Source organism: Parasteatoda tepidariorum, chromosome 1, assembly GCF_982258835.1.
Source record: "Parasteatoda tepidariorum strain Cologne lab strain chromosome 1, Ptep-v5.0, whole genome shotgun sequence".
Taxonomy (NCBI): Eukaryota; Metazoa; Arthropoda; class Arachnida; order Araneae; family Theridiidae; genus Parasteatoda; species Parasteatoda tepidariorum.
In genome coordinates, this window is record NC_141755.1 from 45,611,289 (window position 1) to 45,620,691 (window position 9,403).

A 9,403-nucleotide genomic window follows, 5' to 3' on the forward strand; every position below is an offset into this window, starting at 1 on the left:
GTGGGTATGAGTCATTTTTGAAAAAGACATCTACAGTGGAGTGGCACAGCAGATCGTTGAAAAGGCTAAAGTGCCAAGAGGAACATGGGCCAAGTGGATCGCATCTCAAAAATTTCCATCAGTTTTCGCAGATAACTCAGAGGATATCCATAAGAAATTTTAAAAAATGTCGCAGGATTCGCCTGACATTTAAATGAATAACGTGAGGAAACCTGATGTATGTACCCCTTTTGAATGGCCAATAATTCATCACCCAGACGGAGGCTGAAGGTGTACATGGTGAAGGATACAATTACAAGGAACTTGGCATGAAGCGGAATCTTTGGCGGCAGTGAAGCTGATCTCAAGCTCCCTGAATTGGAGCTCCCAGGGAAAAGAGAGAAAAAGGTTGAAATTTTAGTTCATACAGATTCTCGGTCAAATTGTGGGTAAATGTCCTCTGTTAGCAGAGCATGCACAGTAGTTAGTGAGTGCGTTAAATCAGATGAAAAAATTTGTAGATTTTAAATATTTCCTATCACATACAGTATCATCTCGATACAGCAAACAACTGAAAATAATTACTTAAATACAGCTTAACAAAATATGATACATCATCACCGGACACAACAACATAGTAAATTGACATCTGCATCAACATAGAAATTTATCTGGGCGTCTGAGGGTCCTTTGCCCATCCATCTTGAAATTTTATCTTATAAGGTGGCTCTTGCTGGTAATTGGAATGCAAATTTGAGTGAAAAGAAAATTAAATATATTGTATTCTAGATAAAGTTGCATCGCTACAAAAATAAGCTGCCATTGCCTGAGGTTGGTCTTCTCTCAAGTTTTCAAAAGTTAAAATTATATTATAAATATTTAAATTAAATCATTAAATAATTACTTTTCAAATTTAATACAAAAAGCATTTTCAGTAATAAACACAAAAACAAGAATGCAAAATTGGATAAATATGAACAATACGTAAGAGAATATTTCAAATTGTTATTATAAGATTAAACATACATTTGTGGGTATCTCAAATTAGTTGTATGACTTGATAAGCACACAATTTAATCATATTTGTTTTAAATGTTTTAAAAATCACATATGATTGCAATCGTATCTTAGCTTATCAAAAAAAAGCGCGCAAGTAAAAATATTTAAACCTTTGATCCATGATAATATAAAAAAATTATTTTATTTTTAGCAACAACAGGATCTTTGTAAATAAAAGAAGAAATATTAAAAAAGTATTTATAAATTTTCGATGCATGATGAAATTATTTTTAAACAGCTTAGGTTTTTAAGACATGTATGGATTTTAAAGGGGAAAATGACTGAAGAAAAAGAGAATTTGAATTACAAAATTGAAAACAAAGATTATAATTTTTTATAAAGTGGAAGAGACTTCACTATTAATTTTATCCTTCAAAAAAATCTTGCGAAGCTTTTAAGCATAACGTCAGAGCCCACTTAATAACAGCTTTTATTCAGAATTGACCATAAAATAATTTTAAGTATTCGATTAAACAAACAGTAAAGGTCTCATCGGCGCGTATTCCCAGGATTCACCAGACAAAAATTAAAATTTTAAAACAGATATAAAACAAAACACGTGGAATTACCAACGAACAAATAGAAAGTAAATGAAAGTTAAAAACAAAAACTAGAGAATTCCCTTTTGTAGAAACAGGCAAATCAGTGCATGTTGCATTTCCAAGAGCTATGGAAAGGTGGTAAGTGACAGTGAATTTGTTACTGTACCATTTTTCCATTTAATTTTCTATAAAATTGGTAATATCCTTTTCTATTTTGGTTTGTAATATATTTCCAGGCTTGTTGACAAAACTAAATTCTCTTAAAGATCCTACAAGTGTTGCAAATCGCAGGGACATTTACTCCATATCTAGATTATGCAACATTGGTTACATCAGACAAATCGGGTTCACTTCAAAATTCAGATTTGAAAAAACACAATGTGTCCGTCATCAAAATTCGATGAATCATCTATCGGAACCTTGGGCAGAAACATATTTTTTTATGTTTCATATTTTAGTGGATAATTTTCCATTTTCTGTTTCAAATACGTTTTGTTTTCCTCATTCACGCCTGATTAATCTTAAAAATGGGTTTTTGAGCACTCAAAACATGTCAACTATTTCTTCTTTCATAATTTTTCAATTAAATGAAGCTTTTACATTATCAAGTAAATTATCCATCTCATAACCAATGGGGCTCAACCTAAAGTAAACCATAGGAAGCAAGGAAGGTTGCAATGATTTCGATGACGGCATGTATTTACGATACAATGTATTTACGATGCAATGATTTACAATGCAATTATTGCTATGATGGCATGTATTTACCATTATATCATAAAAACGATAATCTACTTAATACAAAATAAGTTTTTTTTCATAAGGAAAAATACACAAATAAGCAAAAATTTTTAAATTTATTAAATGTTTACTGTAAAGTTGATAATATCATTTATTTTTCATTAATGTGTGTATTTACTTTAGTTGCTTCTGCTCAATTACCGAAATATTTCCGCAAACTATTGCGAGGAAATTGTTTTTTAATGAATCAGAATATAAATAAACATATATCAAAATAAAATAACTTGCTGATAAAAGCTATTATATTTTTTATATATTGCATTATAAACTTGTAAAATGAAAAGGAATAATGTAATAAATCTAAACTCTCGTTGGAGCATTGAAATTATTCTTTCTTCATTTTAGAATTACTGAATTTGCCTGAGATACTGAGAAACATCCATTAAAATCAAGACAGATGAGGCTGACTCGTATCCTTGTGTGTGTGTGTGTGTGTATATGTATATATAAGTTGAAATGTGGATAAAACAAGGAAAAAATTACAAAACAATGAAAAAAGGGGAAAAAAAAGAAAAAAAATAATAAAAATAAAAGTAATAAAAACCGGAAAAAAAATCTGAAAAATATCAATACAATAGTGTGAGGAGCACTCACATATTTTGAAATTTTGATAAAAAAACAATGGATACCCAGCTAAAGTAATAAAATTCTATATAAAATCATTGAGTTAATTGGATATTATTGTAGATATTTACTAAAAATTTTCCTTGTTAATTTACATAATTTTTCCATGTGCAAATCCATCTCGGGCAAATCCGTTAAAATTATTTACTAAAAAATTTCGTCGTTAATTTATATAATTTTTCCATGTGCAAATCCATTTCGAGCAAAACCGTGCCTAAAATTACTTACTAAAAAAAATTCTTTGTTAATTTATACAATTTTTCAATGTGCAAGTCCGTGTCTAAAATAATTTACTAAAAATATCTCTTTGTTAATTTATACAATTTTTCCATGTGCAAATCTATTTTGGACAAATCCGTGGCTAAAATTATGCAAAAAACAGGCAATTCGACTTTTTATCTCTTTTCTATTTTTTTTCTTAAATAAATATTTATTTTCTAAGATAATTTATTGTCAACTTCTTTAAATTATCCAGTATAATATTACCTTGCGCACATCCATTTTCGGGCCCATCCTTGGTAACTAACAAATCAAAAGCACTTTACGAATGCAGTAAGAACGCACTTTAATACAGAACTTATCTAGTTACACTTTTTGCTCAATTTGCGCTTTTGTTTTCATTTTTTGCAATCTGACAATCTTGTTGCGAAAATATTTTAAATCATTCTTGAAAAATTTCCTGTTCATGTAAGTTCTTTGAACTTGTTACTCGCTTTATAGAATATGTTTTATATTTTATTCTGTTTTTTTCTTTTTATTTTATTTTCTGCTTTTACGTGTTATTTTTACTTATTGCGTTCTATTTTATTTGCTGTAATTTTTTTGTAAAATTTTTTGAGTGTTCCTCACACTATTGTATTGATATATTTGAATGTGATTGATATATTGAATATTGATTGATATATGAACTCCTTTTTGCGGATATAATCGTGTGGGCGGATGAAAAGATTACATCTTCTATTTTCCGGATTTCTTTTTGTCCTTTCTTTTTTCTGATTTTTTTCCGAGTTTTTGTTATTTTTATTCCTTATTATTACTTTTCTTAATCTTATATATATATATATATATATATATATATATATATATATATATATATATATATATATATATATATATATATATATATATATATATATATATATATATATATATATATATGTATATATATATATATATATATATATGTATGTATATATATATATATGTATATATATATATATATATATATATATATATATATATATATATATATATATATATATATATATATATATATATATATATATATATATATATATATATATATATATATATATATATATATATATATATATATATATATATATATATATATATATATATATATATATATATATATATATATATATATATATATATATATATATATATATATATATATATATATCTTAAGGCATTTATACCAAAGTATTTTTGATATGATAGCACTTTTAGTCGCAAAATCTTTAACTATAATTAATTTTGTGCTAATTTAAGTAAACGACACAACAATATGGAATGTATTTGTAACTCTGATTTTTAATCAGATTTCATTGATATGATCAATACATACTCTCTCAGAGAACTAAATTTAGATCTATCTTTAAGATTAGTTTGTTAAATCATAGCTTTCTATTTTTTAGAAGACCTTGATTGTTTCATTTTTAAAACATCTAGAATTCACACTATACCTGTACTTGTTGGTTAGAAATGGACCCTATAATTCAAATACAAACAATGTCTTTTTCATAATTCTCATCTTATTCAATTTGATGTATTTATGCTTAAAAATCATATCAATGTATTGGAATTTATTAGAATGCACTTTATCATTTGAAATAACAAGAATAACGATTTCAAATATAATTGAAAACGTGCAAATAGTATTGATATTTATTGACATATTTGATGCGTATGCAAACTCCAATTTATGCAATATCAGTCATTCCTTTGAAATAATGTACATAATATCTGATTTAACGATCCAGTTACAAGAAAATATCTGGTGATTTAACTGTACGATTCATATTCAAATAAGGAAGTTATCTATTAAATCAGGAGTAAATCACTTCTGCGGCATTTTTCTTCCAGATTTCGTGACTTCAACTAATTGAATTCTTTCTATGAATTCGAAGCATCGTCAATTCGTGCTTCGAATTTTGTAGATTAATCCATATAATCATTAAATTCCATCGGATATAATGTATCAAAACTATTGATTCCAGTAAAGTATTCATTGTTTTGAGTGCGTAAATTATTCTTTACATAATCTGGGGATATGTTTATCCAAATGTATTTAAAACAATGTTTAAATTCATATTTTTATTAAGATTTTGATGCAATTCATAATTAATTTTCCTTCTCGATATTTATCATTTGATGATTTGATTCTGAATATTTCTGATTAAAGGCTTTTTATTGATATATTTTCAGATTCTTTTAAGGTAAGCAAAGAAATATAAGTGCAATTTAAAAAATGTTTTTATCGTATTTCTCACTCGTAATTTTCAGAGAAACAAATTTGAAAATTGACAGCAATGAAAACATTCTTTAATTGAAGTTAAAATTCGATGCTTGTTCAGGGAATTTAAATTTCTCTGTACATTAAATGACTTTTATATAGTGATGTATTTTTTCCTCGCCAATCAGATAGAAATTTAAACAACTCTGTATTTGATCCTTTGAATATATTTCAATACGTTCGATTGAGGAAGGGGGGCAAGCGACATGGCAAGCGCATGATCTGTATTTTGAAATTATTTAATTATTATTTATGAACTCTAAGTTTGTATTTTCCGGACAGACTATACCCCGACGATTTGGCAAAATTCAGATTTGAAAATCGGAACTTGGAAAGTACGTACCTTATACAAATGTGACGGTTAATTATACCTGTTCGATGTTTTCTCTTCTTATGGATTGGATGTATTGGCTGTCCAGGAAATCAGATGTATAGGAAGTATTATGTTAGAGAAAAATAACTACATCTACGATATAATTGTAAATGGAGCTTCCAATGTAAATACTTATTCTTGATACCGCTATCAAAAAATTAATGGAATAAGGTTAAATAAATAAAAATAGCTAAATTGTTTCTCGTTATATCTTTCTATCAATAATTTGTTTCGTTCAAACGGAATTCAATACTGAAAATAACGAAATTATTAAGACGGTTCCTTGGAGTAATATTATTTTTATCTTTTTATTATGAAATATAGGAAAAATTTGTATTCTGATTGTATAAATTCTATTTGTATAAAATTTCTGAAAAAAATATGCTGCCTTCTCGCTGCCAATATTTTTTTTATCAAAATAGGTTTAAAAAATTGTAAAAAACATCGGTTTGGCACTGATTTTGTTGTTAGTAAACGAATAAAGGAAAAAGTTAATGGCTTTTTGTTTACTGAGAAAAGAATCCGTAAATTGCACTTAAGGGCATACTTCAGGATATGATAAAAATGGTAATGATAAAAAGGAGAATGAAAAATATTATTTCTATGATACTCTAAAAAAAGAATACTTAAAATGCCCATCAAAGTGATATCAAGATATTGCTGACGTAAATGCAAAACTTAGAGGAAACCTTAACTCAGACCGTAGGGAGCTGTCTATATCATGAGTTTACTGATAATGGAATCAGTCTTTTAGACTTTGGTTCTGCAACTACGAGAAATTTGCTAACTGGGCACTTGCACTTCAAGAAGATTTTCACACATGTGACATAAGACGTCAGTGCCGGCTGATCGTTTATAAGCGAAATAGCCTGTAAAAATAATAAGCGAAATGGCCTGTAAAGTTTCTCCACATAAGTTAGAATGTTAATTAACGTGAAGTTAATTAAATACAATGCCTTATCGCACATCAAGTTTATTGAAATATAATTCTTTTTGTTCTACTTCTTTTATTGAACTTGGATGTATTAATTGTTTATCCATTTTATTGTAACCGTGATATATTTTTGTTTTATGTACCTGGTAACTTTGATGCTTAAATAGTTTATGTTCTACGTGGCTTCATGATTGAAGTACTCTGTGTTAACATTAAACTATACACAAGGTAACGTGGAGGTCACATGAGTGTTTCACTTAAAATCAGGCAGACCACATTTTGCAAGATATAAAAGCTGCCTGTTAGATGATATACAGTCCGCAAAAAAAAAAAAAAAAAAAAAAAAAAAAAAAAAAAAAAACGAATCACCCTGAATAACTTTTGTTTTAATGGTCGGATTTTCACGAGCTAAGTGTCAATCTTAATGGTTCCTGGGGGTGACCTCAAATATACTAATATACTAATTAATTAGTGCTAACTATTAATTAAGTTACGAAATCAGACACAAAAACGTACTTTCTCTGAATAAACATATATTATTTTTTACATATTTGGACTCTTAATCTTCAAAATATAGGGGGTAGCCGCAATCTGGGAAATATGGTCCCTATAGTTTGGTCAGGAGAGCGATTCAAAATTCATACCCTTTAATGTTAATTTCACTTTTTACGTTTTTAGTCATATTTTTGAAACTAATAAAGCAATTCAAAGAAAATTGCACCCACTCATAAAACTCATTTATCCAAAGATAATTTCATGAACAAAATAATTTTTAATAATTATTAATCATTTTTTATTATTTAATTAAATTGAGGATGAAAACATTTTGAATTATATGGTATGAATTTTTTTATACCATTTAATCTACATATTTTTCAATTGAAAAATCTGAAGTTTCAACTGTTTTTATTTATTAGAAGCTGAGAAAAATTAAAATTAATTATTTTTTAAAAACTAATTTGTCGACAATAAGGAAATAATTCAATGGGGCGATTAATATTAAAATGTGATAAACTTGCGAGGAACTTGACTTCGCGCGCGTGGCGTAAAATTTCATTCATATTTTTTTCGCTAATAATCGTTTGCTAATCTTTTTATTTTTTAAAAACTAAAAAATACGATGTTTCTTTTTTAGTCGTTTAATAATTTATTTTTAATTTAGTAAAGAAATTTGAATAAAGCATTTTGAATAATAAACATTTTATTCGACTTATGCTCAGTGGACCAGCATCCATGGTTTCGTGGCCAAAATTAGTATTTCGATAAAAATTGTTTCAAAATTTGGGGATTTTTATTTAGGGGTTTTTATGCGCAGGTAAATTGAATTCATAGTTGAAAATTTGAAATACGCTAAAAATACTAAAAAAAAAATTTAAAAAAATGGCGACTGAAATATGGCGAATAAAAATAAAAAAAATTATATAGTACGCTTGAATAATTAAATATAGCAATGAAAATATAAGAATTTTCGTAATTTTATATTAAAAATAAAAAGCAAATTATATTTCCGAAGTAATATTACAAAATATTAAACTAGATGTCCAAATTAACATGACCAACGGTATCTCACCCATTGTGGTGGTCTTGAAAGAGTGGATACCACCTCTGGAGAACGCACTAGGTCTGCTCATCGGTAAGACCGATAATGCAGCTCATTGGGAAAAAAAAATATTACAAAATAACGCGAATTAATTATAAAATAACGCGAAAACACATGAAAAAAAAAACATATTTTTTGTTTTTCGGTATATTTAGTCCACCTTTGCTATATGGGCAAAATGGGGCAGGTTTTCTCGAAAGAAGAAACATAAAAAAAGACAACAAAAAAAAGTTTAGCTAATTACCTCGTGGAATTTTTTGGAACTAAGTTTCGAAAGTCATTCAAACATTGCAAAATGTCAAATGATAAGATATAAACTATAAGTTTGTGAAGAGTATTAACTAATCCAATAAACTGAAAAATTTTACTTTAATTTCTGACTCTGATAAAAATGTAACAGTAAGGTGAAATTCCTATATATATTTCTGAAATATAAATTGAAAAGTTACATTAAAAAAACATTTTTTTAACATATTTTTCACTACATTGTACTCTCGTCGATCCAAAAAGTAAATTATAATGTCTGGAATGATTATGAATACTTAATTTTGGCTATATTAAAACTGCCTATACATATTTCAGTTGAAAATTTAATTTTGACTTTTGGCCAAAGATCATGGTCTTCTGGCCCACAGTGGAATGTCTAGTTTTATAAAAGCGTGCTTCAGATAGAATATGATTATACCCCAGACTGTGCTTATTTAATGTGATTATTTTTTATTTTTTGATTTTGTTTTTTAATAACTGATACAATTTTAATAATATACATACGCATACATAGATTTGGATTAATATATTTATCAATTTCTTGAATATATATATTGCATAAATATTAATAAAAATACGTAGTCAGCATTTTTAATGATCTTAAAACTTCTTAACATCTTATATATCGCCATATAATCTTAAAATAAATTTGCAAATTATCTGTCTGCGCTTGTTTCGCAGAATT